General features: G+C 52.4%; 14 non-coding genes across 14 annotated transcripts; all 14 read left to right on the top strand.

The window, feature by feature from the left end:
- The first annotated feature begins 578 nt into the window (after positions 1–578).
- Positions 579–769, top strand: LOC144765798 (U2 spliceosomal RNA). Its single transcript, XR_013597661.1, has one exon. It is a non-coding gene; the product is annotated as a U2 spliceosomal RNA (small nuclear RNA).
- Positions 770–1,770: 1,001 nt separating this feature from the next.
- On the top strand, positions 1,771–1,961 carry LOC144765796 (U2 spliceosomal RNA). Its single transcript, XR_013597660.1, has one exon. It is a non-coding gene; the product is annotated as a U2 spliceosomal RNA (small nuclear RNA).
- A 981-nt stretch (positions 1,962–2,942) lies between these two features.
- LOC144765795 (U2 spliceosomal RNA) lies at positions 2,943–3,133 on the top strand. The gene has a single exon (XR_013597659.1). It is a non-coding gene; the product is annotated as a U2 spliceosomal RNA (small nuclear RNA).
- Positions 3,134–4,106: 973 nt separating this feature from the next.
- Positions 4,107–4,297, top strand: LOC144765794 (U2 spliceosomal RNA). Its single transcript, XR_013597658.1, has one exon. It is a non-coding gene; the product is annotated as a U2 spliceosomal RNA (small nuclear RNA).
- Positions 4,298–5,279: 982 nt separating this feature from the next.
- On the top strand, positions 5,280–5,470 carry LOC144765793 (U2 spliceosomal RNA). The gene has a single exon (XR_013597657.1). It is a non-coding gene; the product is annotated as a U2 spliceosomal RNA (small nuclear RNA).
- Positions 5,471–6,471: 1,001 nt separating this feature from the next.
- LOC144765792 (U2 spliceosomal RNA) lies at positions 6,472–6,662 on the top strand. Its single transcript, XR_013597656.1, has one exon. It is a non-coding gene; the product is annotated as a U2 spliceosomal RNA (small nuclear RNA).
- Positions 6,663–7,643: 981 nt separating this feature from the next.
- On the top strand, positions 7,644–7,834 carry LOC144765791 (U2 spliceosomal RNA). Its single transcript, XR_013597655.1, has one exon. It is a non-coding gene; the product is annotated as a U2 spliceosomal RNA (small nuclear RNA).
- A 973-nt stretch (positions 7,835–8,807) lies between these two features.
- Positions 8,808–8,998, top strand: LOC144765790 (U2 spliceosomal RNA). The gene has a single exon (XR_013597654.1). It is a non-coding gene; the product is annotated as a U2 spliceosomal RNA (small nuclear RNA).
- Positions 8,999–9,979: 981 nt separating this feature from the next.
- On the top strand, positions 9,980–10,170 carry LOC144765789 (U2 spliceosomal RNA). The gene has a single exon (XR_013597653.1). It is a non-coding gene; the product is annotated as a U2 spliceosomal RNA (small nuclear RNA).
- A 973-nt stretch (positions 10,171–11,143) lies between these two features.
- On the top strand, positions 11,144–11,334 carry LOC144765788 (U2 spliceosomal RNA). Its single transcript, XR_013597652.1, has one exon. It is a non-coding gene; the product is annotated as a U2 spliceosomal RNA (small nuclear RNA).
- A 990-nt stretch (positions 11,335–12,324) lies between these two features.
- LOC144765787 (U2 spliceosomal RNA) lies at positions 12,325–12,515 on the top strand. Its single transcript, XR_013597651.1, has one exon. It is a non-coding gene; the product is annotated as a U2 spliceosomal RNA (small nuclear RNA).
- A 981-nt stretch (positions 12,516–13,496) lies between these two features.
- Positions 13,497–13,687, top strand: LOC144765786 (U2 spliceosomal RNA). Its single transcript, XR_013597650.1, has one exon. It is a non-coding gene; the product is annotated as a U2 spliceosomal RNA (small nuclear RNA).
- A 998-nt stretch (positions 13,688–14,685) lies between these two features.
- On the top strand, positions 14,686–14,876 carry LOC144765785 (U2 spliceosomal RNA). The gene has a single exon (XR_013597649.1). It is a non-coding gene; the product is annotated as a U2 spliceosomal RNA (small nuclear RNA).
- Positions 14,877–15,857: 981 nt separating this feature from the next.
- LOC144765784 (U2 spliceosomal RNA) lies at positions 15,858–16,048 on the top strand. Its single transcript, XR_013597648.1, has one exon. It is a non-coding gene; the product is annotated as a U2 spliceosomal RNA (small nuclear RNA).
- Positions 16,049–16,521: the final 473 nt, after the last annotated feature.

Genomic DNA, 16,521 nt, shown 5'->3' with positions numbered 1-16,521 from the left:
AGGGAGGGAGGCAGGCAGGCAGGCTGGCTGGCATGCAGGCTGGCAGAGAAGTGGACACTGCCCTTGGCTTCTCTGAGCAAGAAGAAAAATACAGAGTCCTTTTCCTTCTCTGCCCGCCCCGCCCGTCCCCGAACGGCCACGAACGGCCAAGCCTTATCTATAGGCCTTAGGCTGCAGGGGAGCAGTGTCCCCGGCAAGCGAGGGTGAGGGGCCGGCCATATCCGGTCAGGGAGCTGTCCAGGGCATCCTGGGCTGATTCCCAGCATCCCCTGGCTGCCAGGCTTTCTGGCCAGCCGTCTGGAAGCAGTGCGCAGGAAGGGGCGGGGCATGCAAATTCTAGAAAGAGGACAACGTGGGTATGCTAAGTGACGCCTGATGAGGCGACAGCCGAGGAGGACTCTGGGAGCCGGGAGAAGGCCTGAGGCCGGGGCCTCCTTTCCACCCAGACATACTGAGCCCTTGCTGGGAGTCGGAAAAAGAGGCGGAAAGGCGGCCAGCGACGGTGCGAGGGAAGAGCCAAGTCCGGGTGAGCCAGGTAGATTGCTTCGGGAGGCGTTGATTCTGAATGGGCCCGGGTTATCGCTTCTCGGCCTTTTGGCTAAGATCAAGTGTAGTATCTGTTCTTATCAGTTTAATATCTGATACGTCCTCTATCTGGGGACCATATATTAAATTGATTTTTGGAACAGGGAGATGGAATAGGAGCTTGCTCTGTCCACTCCACGCATCAACCTGGTATTGCAGTACCTCCAGGAATGGTGCACTTCCCCACCCGGGGAAAACAATGCTGTTGAAAAATAGACGAGAAAACGAGAGTAGCGCTCCACTACCAAACCCTGTAAAGTGGCGCTATTGTGTTTGCGTGTGAATAAAAGCAAACTGGTCACCGTGTCTTGCCTTATTCATGTATTTATTTGACTTATTTGCCGCACCCGGGCCGTGCGTTATTTATTTATTTATTTATTAATTTTTCGGGTTTACGAAAAAAAAATACAAATAAAAAATTATTTCTTTTTTTCTCCCCTTCTCCATCCAGACGCTGCACTTTGAAAAGAGACAAACGTCGGAAAAAGATTGTTTTTCCAGCAGCAGACTTTCAGTGATTTTGGATCCATTTCACTGGGGAACGAATGGAAGAAGGTTCCCAGCAAGTCAGTGGGAGGGAGGGAGGGAGGGAGGGAGGGAGGGAGGAAGGGAGGGAGGCAGGCAGGCAGGCTGGCTGGCATGCAGGCTGGCAGAGAAGTGGACACTGCCCTTGGCTTCTCTGAGCAAGAAGAAAAATACAGAGTCCTTTTCCTTCTCTGCCCGCCCCGCCCGTCCCCGAACGGCCACGAACGGCCAAGCCTTATCTATAGGCCTTAGGCTGCAGGGGAGCAGTGTCCCCGGCAAGCGAGGGTGAGGGGCCGGCCATATCCGGTCAGGGAGCTGTCCAGGGCATCCTGGGCTGATTCCCAGCATCCCCTGGCTGCCAGGCTTTCTGGCCAGCCGTCTGGAAGCAGTGCGCAGGAAGGGGCGGGGCATGCAAATTCTAGAAAGAGGACAACGTGGGTATGCTAAGTGACGCCTGATGAGGCGACAGCCGAGGAGGACTCTGGGAGCCGGGAGAAGGCCTGAGGCCGGGGCCTCCTTTCCACCCAGACATACTGAGCCCTTGCTGGGAGTCGGAAAAAGAGGCGGAAAGGCGGCCAGCGACGGTGCGAGGGAAGAGCCAAGTCCGGGTGAGCCAGGTAGATTGCTTCGGGAGGCGTTGATTCTGAATGGGCCCGGGTTATCGCTTCTCGGCCTTTTGGCTAAGATCAAGTGTAGTATCTGTTCTTATCAGTTTAATATCTGATACGTCCTCTATCTGGGGACCATATATTAAATTGATTTTTGGAACAGGGAGATGGAATAGGAGCTTGCTCTGTCCACTCCACGCATCAACCTGGTATTGCAGTACCTCCAGGAATGGTGCACTTCCCCACCCGGGGAAAACAATGCTGTTGAAAAATAGACGAGAAAACGAGAGTAGCGCTCCACTACCAAACCCTGTAAAGTGGCGCTATTGTGTTTGCGTGTGAATAAAAGCAAACTGGTCACCGTGTCTTGCCTTATTCATGTATTTATTTGACTTATTTGCCGCACCCGGGCCGTGCGTTATTTATTTATTCATTTATTAATTTTTCGGGTTTACGAAAAAAAAATACAAATAAAAAATTATTTCTTTTTTTCTCCCCTTCTCCATCCAGACGCTGCACTTTGAAAAGAGACAAACGTCGGAAAAAGATTGTTTTTCCAGCAGCAGACTTTCAGTGATTTTGGATCCATTTCACTGGGGAACGAATGGAAGAAGGTTCCCAGCAAGTCAGTGGGAGGGAGGGAGGAAGGGAGGGAGGCAGGCAGGCAGGCTGGCTGGCATGCAGGCTGGCAGAGAAGTGGACACTGCCCTTGGCTTCTCTGAGCAAGAAGAAAAATACAGAGTCCTTTTCCTTCTCTGCCCGCCCCGCCCGTCCCCGAACGGCCACGAACGGCCAAGCCTTATCTATAGGCCTTAGGCTGCAGGGGAGCAGTGTCCCCGGCAAGCGAGGGTGAGGGGCCGGCCATATCCGGTCAGGGAGCTGTCCAGGGCATCCTGGGCTGATTCCCAGCATCCCCTGGCTGCCAGGCTTTCTGGCCAGCCGTCTGGAAGCAGTGCGCAGGAAGGGGCGGGGCATGCAAATTCTAGAAAGAGGACAACGTGGGTATGCTAAGTGACGCCTGATGAGGCGACAGCCGAGGAGGACTCTGGGAGCCGGGAGAAGGCCTGAGGCCGGGGCCTCCTTTCCACCCAGACATACTGAGCCCTTGCTGGGAGTCGGAAAAAGAGGCGGAAAGGCGGCCAGCGACGGTGCGAGGGAAGAGCCAAGTCCGGGTGAGCCAGGTAGATTGCTTCGGGAGGCGTTGATTCTGAATGGGCCCGGGTTATCGCTTCTCGGCCTTTTGGCTAAGATCAAGTGTAGTATCTGTTCTTATCAGTTTAATATCTGATACGTCCTCTATCTGGGGACCATATATTAAATTGATTTTTGGAACAGGGAGATGGAATAGGAGCTTGCTCTGTCCACTCCACGCATCAACCTGGTATTGCAGTACCTCCAGGAATGGTGCACTTCCCCACCCGGGGAAAACAATGCTGTTGAAAAATAGACGAGAAAACGAGAGTAGCGCTCCACTACCAAACCCTGTAAAGTGGCGCTATTGTGTTTGCGTGTGAATAAAAGCAAACTGGTCACCGTGTCTTGCCTTATTCATGTATTTATTTGACTTATTTGCCGCACCCGGGCCGTGCGTTATTTATTTATTCATTTATTAATTTTTCGGGTTTACGAAAAAAAAATACAAATAAAAAATTATTTCTTTTTTTCTCCCCTTCTCCATCCAGACGCTGCACTTTGAAAAGAGACAAACGTCGGAAAAAGATTGTTTTTCCAGCAGCAGACTTTCAGTGATTTTGGATCCATTTCACTGGGGAACGAATGGAAGAAGGTTCCCAGCAAGTCAGTGGGAGGGAGGGAGGGAGGCAGGCAGGCAGGCTGGCTGGCATGCAGGCTGGCAGAGAAGTGGACACTGCCCTTGGCTTCTCTGAGCAAGAAGAAAAATACAGAGTCCTTTTCCTTCTCTGCCCGCCCCGCCCGTCCCCGAACGGCCACGAACGGCCAAGCCTTATCTATAGGCCTTAGGCTGCAGGGGAGCAGTGTCCCCGGCAAGCGAGGGTGAGGGGCCGGCCATATCCGGTCAGGGAGCTGTCCAGGGCATCCTGGGCTGATTCCCAGCATCCCCTGGCTGCCAGGCTTTCTGGCCAGCCGTCTGGAAGCAGTGCGCAGGAAGGGGCGGGGCATGCAAATTCTAGAAAGAGGACAACGTGGGTATGCTAAGTGACGCCTGATGAGGCGACAGCCGAGGAGGACTCTGGGAGCCGGGAGAAGGCCTGAGGCCGGGGCCTCCTTTCCACCCAGACATACTGAGCCCTTGCTGGGAGTCGGAAAAAGAGGCGGAAAGGCGGCCAGCGACGGTGCGAGGGAAGAGCCAAGTCCGGGTGAGCCAGGTAGATTGCTTCGGGAGGCGTTGATTCTGAATGGGCCCGGGTTATCGCTTCTCGGCCTTTTGGCTAAGATCAAGTGTAGTATCTGTTCTTATCAGTTTAATATCTGATACGTCCTCTATCTGGGGACCATATATTAAATTGATTTTTGGAACAGGGAGATGGAATAGGAGCTTGCTCTGTCCACTCCACGCATCAACCTGGTATTGCAGTACCTCCAGGAATGGTGCACTTCCCCACCCGGGGAAAACAATGCTGTTGAAAAATAGACGAGAAAACGAGAGTAGCGCTCCACTACCAAACCCTGTAAAGTGGCGCTATTGTGTTTGCGTGTGAATAAAAGCAAACTGGTCACCGTGTCTTGCCTTATTCATGTATTTATTTGACTTATTTGCCGCACCCGGGCCGTGCGTTATTTATTTATTCATTTATTAATTTTTCGGGTTTACGAGAAAAAAAATACAAATAAAAAATTATTTCTTTTTTTCTCCCCTTCTCCATCCAGACGCTGCACTTTGAAAAGAGACAAACGTCGGAAAAAGATTGTTTTTCCAGCAGCAGACTTTCAGTGATTTTGGATCCATTTCACTGGGGAACGAATGGAAGAAGGTTCCCAGCAAGTCAGTGGGAGGGAGGGAGGAAGGGAGGGAGGCAGGCAGGCAGGCTGGCTGGCATGCAGGCTGGCAGAGAAGTGGACACTGCCCTTGGCTTCTCTGAGCAAGAAGAAAAATACAGAGTCCTTTTCCTTCTCTGCCCGCCCCGCCCGTCCCCGAACGGCCACGAACGGCCAAGCCTTATCTATAGGCCTTAGGCTGCAGGGGAGCAGTGTCCCCGGCAAGCGAGGGTGAGGGGCCGGCCATATCCGGTCAGGGAGCTGTCCAGGGCATCCTGGGCTGATTCCCAGCATCCCCTGGCTGCCAGGCTTTCTGGCCAGCCGTCTGGAAGCAGTGCGCAGGAAGGGGCGGGGCATGCAAATTCTAGAAAGAGGACAACGTGGGTATGCTAAGTGACGCCTGATGAGGCGACAGCCGAGGAGGACTCTGGGAGCCGGGAGAAGGCCTGAGGCCGGGGCCTCCTTTCCACCCAGACATACTGAGCCCTTGCTGGGAGTCGGAAAAAGAGGCGGAAAGGCGGCCAGCGACGGTGCGAGGGAAGAGCCAAGTCCGGGTGAGCCAGGTAGATTGCTTCGGGAGGCGTTGATTCTGAATGGGCCCGGGTTATCGCTTCTCGGCCTTTTGGCTAAGATCAAGTGTAGTATCTGTTCTTATCAGTTTAATATCTGATACGTCCTCTATCTGGGGACCATATATTAAATTGATTTTTGGAACAGGGAGATGGAATAGGAGCTTGCTCTGTCCACTCCACGCATCAACCTGGTATTGCAGTACCTCCAGGAATGGTGCACTTCCCCACCCGGGGAAAACAATGCTGTTGAAAAATAGACGAGAAAACGAGAGTAGCGCTCCACTACCAAACCCTGTAAAGTGGCGCTATTGTGTTTGCGTGTGAATAAAAGCAAACTGGTCACCGTGTCTTGCCTTATTCATGTATTTATTTGACTTATTTGCCGCACCCGGGCCGTGCGTTATTTATTTATTTATTTATTAATTTTTCGGGTTTACGAAAAAAAAATACAAATAAAAAATTATTTCTTTTTTTCTCCCCTTCTCCATCCAGACGCTGCACTTTGAAAAGAGACAAACGTCGGAAAAAGATTGTTTTTCCAGCAGCAGACTTTCAGTGATTTTGGATCCATTTCACTGGGGAACGAATGGAAGAAGGTTCCCAGCAAGTCAGTGGGAGGGAGGGAGGGAGGGAGGGAGGGAGGGAGGAAGGGAGGGAGGCAGGCAGGCAGGCTGGCTGGCATGCAGGCTGGCAGAGAAGTGGACACTGCCCTTGGCTTCTCTGAGCAAGAAGAAAAATACAGAGTCCTTTTCCTTCTCTGCCCGCCCCGCCCGTCCCCGAACGGCCACGAACGGCCAAGCCTTATCTATAGGCCTTAGGCTGCAGGGGAGCAGTGTCCCCGGCAAGCGAGGGTGAGGGGCCGGCCATATCCGGTCAGGGAGCTGTCCAGGGCATCCTGGGCTGATTCCCAGCATCCCCTGGCTGCCAGGCTTTCTGGCCAGCCGTCTGGAAGCAGTGCGCAGGAAGGGGCGGGGCATGCAAATTCTAGAAAGAGGACAACGTGGGTATGCTAAGTGACGCCTGATGAGGCGACAGCCGAGGAGGACTCTGGGAGCCGGGAGAAGGCCTGAGGCCGGGGCCTCCTTTCCACCCAGACATACTGAGCCCTTGCTGGGAGTCGGAAAAAGAGGCGGAAAGGCGGCCAGCGACGGTGCGAGGGAAGAGCCAAGTCCGGGTGAGCCAGGTAGATTGCTTCGGGAGGCGTTGATTCTGAATGGGCCCGGGTTATCGCTTCTCGGCCTTTTGGCTAAGATCAAGTGTAGTATCTGTTCTTATCAGTTTAATATCTGATACGTCCTCTATCTGGGGACCATATATTAAATTGATTTTTGGAACAGGGAGATGGAATAGGAGCTTGCTCTGTCCACTCCACGCATCAACCTGGTATTGCAGTACCTCCAGGAATGGTGCACTTCCCCACCCGGGGAAAACAATGCTGTTGAAAAATAGACGAGAAAACGAGAGTAGCGCTCCACTACCAAACCCTGTAAAGTGGCGCTATTGTGTTTGCGTGTGAATAAAAGCAAACTGGTCACCGTGTCTTGCCTTATTCATGTATTTATTTGACTTATTTGCCGCACCCGGGCCGTGCGTTATTTATTTATTCATTTATTAATTTTTCGGGTTTACGAAAAAAAAATACAAATAAAAAATTATTTCTTTTTTTCTCCCCTTCTCCATCCAGACGCTGCACTTTGAAAAGAGACAAACGTCGGAAAAAGATTGTTTTTCCAGCAGCAGACTTTCAGTGATTTTGGATCCATTTCACTGGGGAACGAATGGAAGAAGGTTCCCAGCAAGTCAGTGGGAGGGAGGGAGGAAGGGAGGGAGGCAGGCAGGCAGGCTGGCTGGCATGCAGGCTGGCAGAGAAGTGGACACTGCCCTTGGCTTCTCTGAGCAAGAAGAAAAATACAGAGTCCTTTTCCTTCTCTGCCCGCCCCGCCCGTCCCCGAACGGCCACGAACGGCCAAGCCTTATCTATAGGCCTTAGGCTGCAGGGGAGCAGTGTCCCCGGCAAGCGAGGGTGAGGGGCCGGCCATATCCGGTCAGGGAGCTGTCCAGGGCATCCTGGGCTGATTCCCAGCATCCCCTGGCTGCCAGGCTTTCTGGCCAGCCGTCTGGAAGCAGTGCGCAGGAAGGGGCGGGGCATGCAAATTCTAGAAAGAGGACAACGTGGGTATGCTAAGTGACGCCTGATGAGGCGACAGCCGAGGAGGACTCTGGGAGCCGGGAGAAGGCCTGAGGCCGGGGCCTCCTTTCCACCCAGACATACTGAGCCCTTGCTGGGAGTCGGAAAAAGAGGCGGAAAGGCGGCCAGCGACGGTGCGAGGGAAGAGCCAAGTCCGGGTGAGCCAGGTAGATTGCTTCGGGAGGCGTTGATTCTGAATGGGCCCGGGTTATCGCTTCTCGGCCTTTTGGCTAAGATCAAGTGTAGTATCTGTTCTTATCAGTTTAATATCTGATACGTCCTCTATCTGGGGACCATATATTAAATTGATTTTTGGAACAGGGAGATGGAATAGGAGCTTGCTCTGTCCACTCCACGCATCAACCTGGTATTGCAGTACCTCCAGGAATGGTGCACTTCCCCACCCGGGGAAAACAATGCTGTTGAAAAATAGACGAGAAAACGAGAGTAGCGCTCCACTACCAAACCCTGTAAAGTGGCGCTATTGTGTTTGCGTGTGAATAAAAGCAAACTGGTCACCGTGTCTTGCCTTATTCATGTATTTATTTGACTTATTTGCCGCACCCGGGCCGTGCGTTATTTATTTATTCATTTATTAATTTTTCGGGTTTACGAAAAAAAAATACAAATAAAAAATTATTTCTTTTTTTCTCCCCTTCTCCATCCAGACGCTGCACTTTGAAAAGAGACAAACGTCGGAAAAAGATTGTTTTTCCAGCAGCAGACTTTCAGTGATTTTGGATCCATTTCACTGGGGAACGAATGGAAGAAGGTTCCCAGCAAGTCAGTGGGAGGGAGGGAGGGAGGCAGGCAGGCAGGCTGGCTGGCATGCAGGCTGGCAGAGAAGTGGACACTGCCCTTGGCTTCTCTGAGCAAGAAGAAAAATACAGAGTCCTTTTCCTTCTCTGCCCGCCCCGCCCGTCCCCGAACGGCCACGAACGGCCAAGCCTTATCTATAGGCCTTAGGCTGCAGGGGAGCAGTGTCCCCGGCAAGCGAGGGTGAGGGGCCGGCCATATCCGGTCAGGGAGCTGTCCAGGGCATCCTGGGCTGATTCCCAGCATCCCCTGGCTGCCAGGCTTTCTGGCCAGCCGTCTGGAAGCAGTGCGCAGGAAGGGGCGGGGCATGCAAATTCTAGAAAGAGGACAACGTGGGTATGCTAAGTGACGCCTGATGAGGCGACAGCCGAGGAGGACTCTGGGAGCCGGGAGAAGGCCTGAGGCCGGGGCCTCCTTTCCACCCAGACATACTGAGCCCTTGCTGGGAGTCGGAAAAAGAGGCGGAAAGGCGGCCAGCGACGGTGCGAGGGAAGAGCCAAGTCCGGGTGAGCCAGGTAGATTGCTTCGGGAGGCGTTGATTCTGAATGGGCCCGGGTTATCGCTTCTCGGCCTTTTGGCTAAGATCAAGTGTAGTATCTGTTCTTATCAGTTTAATATCTGATACGTCCTCTATCTGGGGACCATATATTAAATTGATTTTTGGAACAGGGAGATGGAATAGGAGCTTGCTCTGTCCACTCCACGCATCAACCTGGTATTGCAGTACCTCCAGGAATGGTGCACTTCCCCACCCGGGGAAAACAATGCTGTTGAAAAATAGACGAGAAAACGAGAGTAGCGCTCCACTACCAAACCCTGTAAAGTGGCGCTATTGTGTTTGCGTGTGAATAAAAGCAAACTGGTCACCGTGTCTTGCCTTATTCATGTATTTATTTGACTTATTTGCCGCACCCGGGCCGTGCGTTATTTATTTATTCATTTATTAATTTTTCGGGTTTACGAAAAAAAAATACAAATAAAAAATTATTTCTTTTTTTCTCCCCTTCTCCATCCAGACGCTGCACTTTGAAAAGAGACAAACGTCGGAAAAAGATTGTTTTTCCAGCAGCAGACTTTCAGTGATTTTGGATCCATTTCACTGGGGAACGAATGGAAGAAGGTTCCCAGCAAGTCAGTGGGAGGGAGGGAGGAAGGGAGGGAGGCAGGCAGGCAGGCTGGCTGGCATGCAGGCTGGCAGAGAAGTGGACACTGCCCTTGGCTTCTCTGAGCAAGAAGAAAAATACAGAGTCCTTTTCCTTCTCTGCCCGCCCCGCCCGTCCCCGAACGGCCACGAACGGCCAAGCCTTATCTATAGGCCTTAGGCTGCAGGGGAGCAGTGTCCCCGGCAAGCGAGGGTGAGGGGCCGGCCATATCCGGTCAGGGAGCTGTCCAGGGCATCCTGGGCTGATTCCCAGCATCCCCTGGCTGCCAGGCTTTCTGGCCAGCCGTCTGGAAGCAGTGCGCAGGAAGGGGCGGGGCATGCAAATTCTAGAAAGAGGACAACGTGGGTATGCTAAGTGACGCCTGATGAGGCGACAGCCGAGGAGGACTCTGGGAGCCGGGAGAAGGCCTGAGGCCGGGGCCTCCTTTCCACCCAGACATACTGAGCCCTTGCTGGGAGTCGGAAAAAGAGGCGGAAAGGCGGCCAGCGACGGTGCGAGGGAAGAGCCAAGTCCGGGTGAGCCAGGTAGATTGCTTCGGGAGGCGTTGATTCTGAATGGGCCCGGGTTATCGCTTCTCGGCCTTTTGGCTAAGATCAAGTGTAGTATCTGTTCTTATCAGTTTAATATCTGATACGTCCTCTATCTGGGGACCATATATTAAATTGATTTTTGGAACAGGGAGATGGAATAGGAGCTTGCTCTGTCCACTCCACGCATCAACCTGGTATTGCAGTACCTCCAGGAATGGTGCACTTCCCCACCCGGGGAAAACAATGCTGTTGAAAAATAGACGAGAAAACGAGAGTAGCGCTCCACTACCAAACCCTGTAAAGTGGCGCTATTGTGTTTGCGTGTGAATAAAAGCAAACTGGTCACCGTGTCTTGCCTTATTCATGTATTTATTTGACTTATTTGCCGCACCCGGGCCGTGCGTTATTTATTTATTCATTTATTAATTTTTCGGGTTTACGAAAAAAAAATACAAATAAAAAATTATTTCTTTTTTTCTCCCCTTCTCCATCCAGACGCTGCACTTTGAAAAGAGACAAACGTCGGAAAAAGATTGTTTTTCCAGCAGCAGACTTTCAGTGATTTTGGATCCATTTCACTGGGGAACGAATGGAAGAAGGTTCCCAGCAAGTCAGTGGGAGGGAGGGAGGGAGGCAGGCAGGCAGGCTGGCTGGCATGCAGGCTGGCAGAGAAGTGGACACTGCCCTTGGCTTCTCTGAGCAAGAAGAAAAATACAGAGTCCTTTTCCTTCTCTGCCCGCCCCGCCCGTCCCCGAACGGCCACGAACGGCCAAGCCTTATCTATAGGCCTTAGGCTGCAGGGGAGCAGTGTCCCCGGCAAGCGAGGGTGAGGGGCCGGCCATATCCGGTCAGGGAGCTGTCCAGGGCATCCTGGGCTGATTCCCAGCATCCCCTGGCTGCCAGGCTTTCTGGCCAGCCGTCTGGAAGCAGTGCGCAGGAAGGGGCGGGGCATGCAAATTCTAGAAAGAGGACAACGTGGGTATGCTAAGTGACGCCTGATGAGGCGACAGCCGAGGAGGACTCTGGGAGCCGGGAGAAGGCCTGAGGCCGGGGCCTCCTTTCCACCCAGACATACTGAGCCCTTGCTGGGAGTCGGAAAAAGAGGCGGAAAGGCGGCCAGCGACGGTGCGAGGGAAGAGCCAAGTCCGGGTGAGCCAGGTAGATTGCTTCGGGAGGCGTTGATTCTGAATGGGCCCGGGTTATCGCTTCTCGGCCTTTTGGCTAAGATCAAGTGTAGTATCTGTTCTTATCAGTTTAATATCTGATACGTCCTCTATCTGGGGACCATATATTAAATTGATTTTTGGAACAGGGAGATGGAATAGGAGCTTGCTCTGTCCACTCCACGCATCAACCTGGTATTGCAGTACCTCCAGGAATGGTGCACTTCCCCACCCGGGGAAAACAATGCTGTTGAAAAATAGACGAGAAAACGAGAGTAGCGCTCCACTACCAAACCCTGTAAAGTGGCGCTATTGTGTTTGCGTGTGAATAAAAGCAAACTGGTCACCGTGTCTTGCCTTATTCATGTATTTATTTGACTTATTTGCCGCACCCGGGCCGTGCGTTATTTATTTATTCATTTATTAATTTTTCGGGTTTACGAGAAAAAAAATACAAATAAAAAATTATTTCTTTTTTTCTCCCCTTCTCCATCCAGACGCTGCACTTTGAAAAGAGACAAACGTCGGAAAAAGATTGTTTTTCCAGCAGCAGACTTTCAGTGATTTTGGATCCATTTCACTGGGGAACGAATGGAAGAAGGTTCCCAGCAAGTCAGTGGGAGGGAGGGAGGGAGGGAGGGAGGGAGGGAGGCAGGCAGGCAGGCTGGCTGGCATGCAGGCTGGCAGAGAAGTGGACACTGCCCTTGGCTTCTCTGAGCAAGAAGAAAAATACAGAGTCCTTTTCCTTCTCTGCCCGCCCCGCCCGTCCCCGAACGGCCACGAACGGCCAAGCCTTATCTATAGGCCTTAGGCTGCAGGGGAGCAGTGTCCCCGGCAAGCGAGGGTGAGGGGCCGGCCATATCCGGTCAGGGAGCTGTCCAGGGCATCCTGGGCTGATTCCCAGCATCCCCTGGCTGCCAGTCTTTCTGGCCAGCCGTCTGGAAGCAGTGCGCAGGAAGGGGCGGGGCATGCAAATTCTAGAAAGAGGACAACGTGGGTATGCTAAGTGACGCCTGATGAGGCGACAGCCGAGGAGGACTCTGGGAGCCGGGAGAAGGCCTGAGGCCGGGGCCTCCTTTCCACCCAGACATACTGAGCCCTTGCTGGGAGTCGGAAAAAGAGGCGGAAAGGCGGCCAGCGACGGTGCGAGGGAAGAGCCAAGTCCGGGTGAGCCAGGTAGATTGCTTCGGGAGGCGTTGATTCTGAATGGGCCCGGGTTATCGCTTCTCGGCCTTTTGGCTAAGATCAAGTGTAGTATCTGTTCTTATCAGTTTAATATCTGATACGTCCTCTATCTGGGGACCATATATTAAATTGATTTTTGGAACAGGGAGATGGAATAGGAGCTTGCTCTGTCCACTCCACGCATCAACCTGGTATTGCAGTACCTCCAGGAATGGTGCACTTCCCCACCCGGGGAAAACAATGCTGTTGAAAAATAGACGAGAAAACGAGAGTAGCGCTCCACTACCAAACCCTGTAAAGTGGCGCTATTGTGTTTGCGTGTGAATAAAAGCAAACTGGTCACCGTGTCTTGCCTTATTCATGTATTTATTTGACTTATTTGCCGCACCCGGGCCGTGCGTTATTTATTTATTCATTTATTAATTTTTCGGGTTTACGAAAAAAAAATACAAATAAAAAATTATTTCTTTTTTTCTCCCCTTCTCCATCCAGACGCTGCACTTTGAAAAGAGACAAACGTCGGAAAAAGATTGTTTTTCCAGCAGCAGACTTTCAGTGATTTTGGATCCATTTCACTGGGGAACGAATGGAAGAAGGTTCCCAGCAAGTCAGTGGGAGGGAGGGAGGAAGGGAGGGAGGCAGGCAGGCAGGCTGGCTGGCATGCAGGCTGGCAGAGAAGTGGACACTGCCCTTGGCTTCTCTGAGCAAGAAGAAAAATACAGAGTCCTTTTCCTTCTCTGCCCGCCCCGCCCGTCCCCGAACGGCCACGAACGGCCAAGCCTTATCTATAGGCCTTAGGCTGCAGGGGAGCAGTGTCCCCGGCAAGCGAGGGTGAGGGGCCGGCCATATCCGGTCAGGGAGCTGTCCAGGGCATCCTGGGCTGATTCCCAGCATCCCCTGGCTGCCAGGCTTTCTGGCCAGCCGTCTGGAAGCAGTGCGCAGGAAGGGGCGGGGCATGCAAATTCTAGAAAGAGGACAACGTGGGTATGCTAAGTGACGCCTGATGAGGCGACAGCCGAGGAGGACTCTGGGAGCCGGGAGAAGGCCTGAGGCCGGGGCCTCCTTTCCACCCAGACATACTGAGCCCTTGCTGGGAGTCGGAAAAAGAGGCGGAAAGGCGGCCAGCGACGGTGCGAGGGAAGAGCCAAGTCCGGGTGAGCCAGGTAGATTGCTTCGGGAGGCGTTGATTCTGAATGGGCCCGGGTTATCGCTTCTCGGCCTTTTGGCTAAGATCAAGTGTAGTATCTGTTCTTATCAGTTTAATATCTGATACGTCCTCTATCTGGGGACCATATATTAAATTGATTTTTGGAACAGGGAGATGGAATAGGAGCTTGCTCTGTCCACTCCACGCATCAACCTGGTATTGCAGTACCTCCAGGAATGGTGCACTTCCCCACCCGGGGAAAACAATGCTGTTGAAAAATAGACGAGAAAACGAGAGTAGCGCTCCACTACCAAACCCTGTAAAGTGGCGCTATTGTGTTTGCGTGTGAATAAAAGCAAACTGGTCACCGTGTCTTGCCTTATTCATGTATTTATTTGACTTATTTGCCGCACCCGGGCCGTGCGTTATTTATTTATTCATTTATTAATTTTTCGGGTTTACGAGAAAAAAAATACAAATAAAAAATTATTTCTTTTTTTCTCCCCTTCTCCATCCAGACGCTGCACTTTGAAAAGAGACAAACGTCGGAAAAAGATTGTTTTTCCAGCAGCAGACTTTCAGTGATTTTGGATCCATTTCACTGGGGAACGAATGGAAGAAGGTTCCCAGCAAGTCAGTGGGAGGGAGGGAGGGAGGGAGGGAGGGAGGGAGGGAGGGAGGCAGGCAGGCAGGCTGGCTGGCATGCAGGCTGGCAGAGAAGTGGACACTGCCCTTGGCTTCTCTGAGCAAGAAGAAAAATACAGAGTCCTTTTCCTTCTCTGCCCGCCCCGCCCGTCCCCGAACGGCCACGAACGGCCAAGCCTTATCTATAGGCCTTAGGCTGCAGGGGAGCAGTGTCCCCGGCAAGCGAGGGTGAGGGGCCGGCCATATCCGGTCAGGGAGCTGTCCAGGGCATCCTGGGCTGATTCCCAGCATCCCCTGGCTGCCAGTCTTTCTGGCCAGCCGTCTGGAAGCAGTGCGCAGGAAGGGGCGGGGCATGCAAATTCTAGAAAGAGGACAACGTGGGTATGCTAAGTGACGCCTGATGAGGCGACAGCCGAGGAGGACTCTGGGAGCCGGGAGAAGGCCTGAGGCCGGGGCCTCCTTTCCACCCAGACATACTGAGCCCTTGCTGGGAGTCGGAAAAAGAGGCGGAAAGGCGGCCAGCGACGGTGCGAGGGAAGAGCCAAGTCCGGGTGAGCCAGGTAGATTGCTTCGGGAGGCGTTGATTCTGAATGGGCCCGGGTTATCGCTTCTCGGCCTTTTGGCTAAGATCAAGTGTAGTATCTGTTCTTATCAGTTTAATATCTGATACGTCCTCTATCTGGGGACCATATATTAAATTGATTTTTGGAACAGGGAGATGGAATAGGAGCTTGCTCTGTCCACTCCACGCATCAACCTGGTATTGCAGTACCTCCAGGAATGGTGCACTTCCCCACCCGGGGAAAACAATGCTGTTGAAAAATAGACGAGAAAACGAGAGTAGCGCTCCACTACCAAACCCTGTAAAGTGGCGCTATTGTGTTTGCGTGTGAATAAAAGCAAACTGGTCACCGTGTCTTGCCTTATTCATGTATTTATTTGACTTATTTGCCGCACCCGGGCCGTGCGTTATTTATTTATTCATTTATTAATTTTTCGGGTTTACGAAAAAAAAATACAAATAAAAAATTATTTCTTTTTTTCTCCCCTTCTCCATCCAGACGCTGCACTTTGAAAAGAGACAAACGTCGGAAAAAGATTGTTTTTCCAGCAGCAGACTTTCAGTGATTTTGGATCCATTTCACTGGGGAACGAATGGAAGAAGGTTCCCAGCAAGTCAGTGGGAGGGAGGGAGGAAGGGAGGGAGGCAGGCAGGCAGGCTGGCTGGCATGCAGGCTGGCAGAGAAGTGGACACTGCCCTTGGCTTCTCTGAGCAAGAAGAAAAATACAGAGTCCTTTTCCTTCTCTGCCCGCCCCGCCCGTCCCCGAACGGCCACGAACGGCCAAGCCTTATCTATAGGCCTTAGGCTGCAGGGGAGCAGTGTCCCCGGCAAGCGAGGGTGAGGGGCCGGCCATATCCGGTCAGGGAGCTGTCCAGGGCATCCTGGGCTGATTCCCAGCATCCCCTGGCTGCCAGGCTTTCTGGCCAGCCGTCTGGAAGCAGTGCGCAGGAAGGGGCGGGGCATGCAAATTCTAGAAAGAGGACAACGTGGGTATGCTAAGTGACGCCTGATGAGGCGACAGCCGAGGAGGACTCTGGGAGCCGGGAGAAGGCCTGAGGCCGGGGCCTCCTTTCCACCCAGACATACTGAGCCCTTGCTGGGAGTCGGAAAAAGAGGCGGAAAGGCGGCCAGCGACGGTGCGAGGGAAGAGCCAAGTCCGGGTGAGCCAGGTAGATTGCTTCGGGAGGCGTTGATTCTGAATGGGCCCGGGTTATCGCTTCTCGGCCTTTTGGCTAAGATCAAGTGTAGTATCTGTTCTTATCAGTTTAATATCTGATACGTCCTCTATCTGGGGACCATATATTAAATTGATTTTTGGAACAGGGAGATGGAATAGGAGCTTGCTCTGTCCACTCCACGCATCAACCTGGTATTGCAGTACCTCCAGGAATGGTGCACTTCCCCACCCGGGGAAAACAATGCTGTTGAAAAATAGACGAGAAAACGAGAGTAGCGCTCCACTACCAAACCCTGTAAAGTGGCGCTATTGTGTTTGCGTGTGAATAAAAGCAAACTGGTCACCGTGTCTTGCCTTATTCATGTATTTATTTGACTTATTTGCCGCACCCGGGCCGTGCGTTATTTATTTATTTATTTATTAATTTTTCGGGTTTACGAAAAAAAAATACAAATAAAAAATTATTTCTTTTTTTCTCCCCTTCTCCATCCAGACGCTGCACTTTGAAAAGAGACAAACGTCGGAAAAAGATTGTTTTTCCAGCAGCAGACTTTCAGTGATTTTGGATCCATTTCACTGGGGAACGAATGGAAGAAGGTTCCCAGCAAGTCAGTGGGAGGGAGGGAGGGAGGGAGGGAGGGAGGGAGGAAGGGAGGGAGGCAGGCAGGCAGGCTGGCTGGCATGCAGGCTGGCAGAGAA

This window comes from Lissotriton helveticus, chromosome 6 (genome assembly GCF_964261635.1).
Source record: "Lissotriton helveticus chromosome 6, aLisHel1.1, whole genome shotgun sequence".
Lineage (NCBI taxonomy): Eukaryota > Metazoa > Chordata > Amphibia > Caudata > Salamandridae > Lissotriton > Lissotriton helveticus.
The sequence above is the reverse complement of the archived record's forward strand: the minus strand, read 5'-3'. Positions and strand labels throughout refer to the sequence as shown.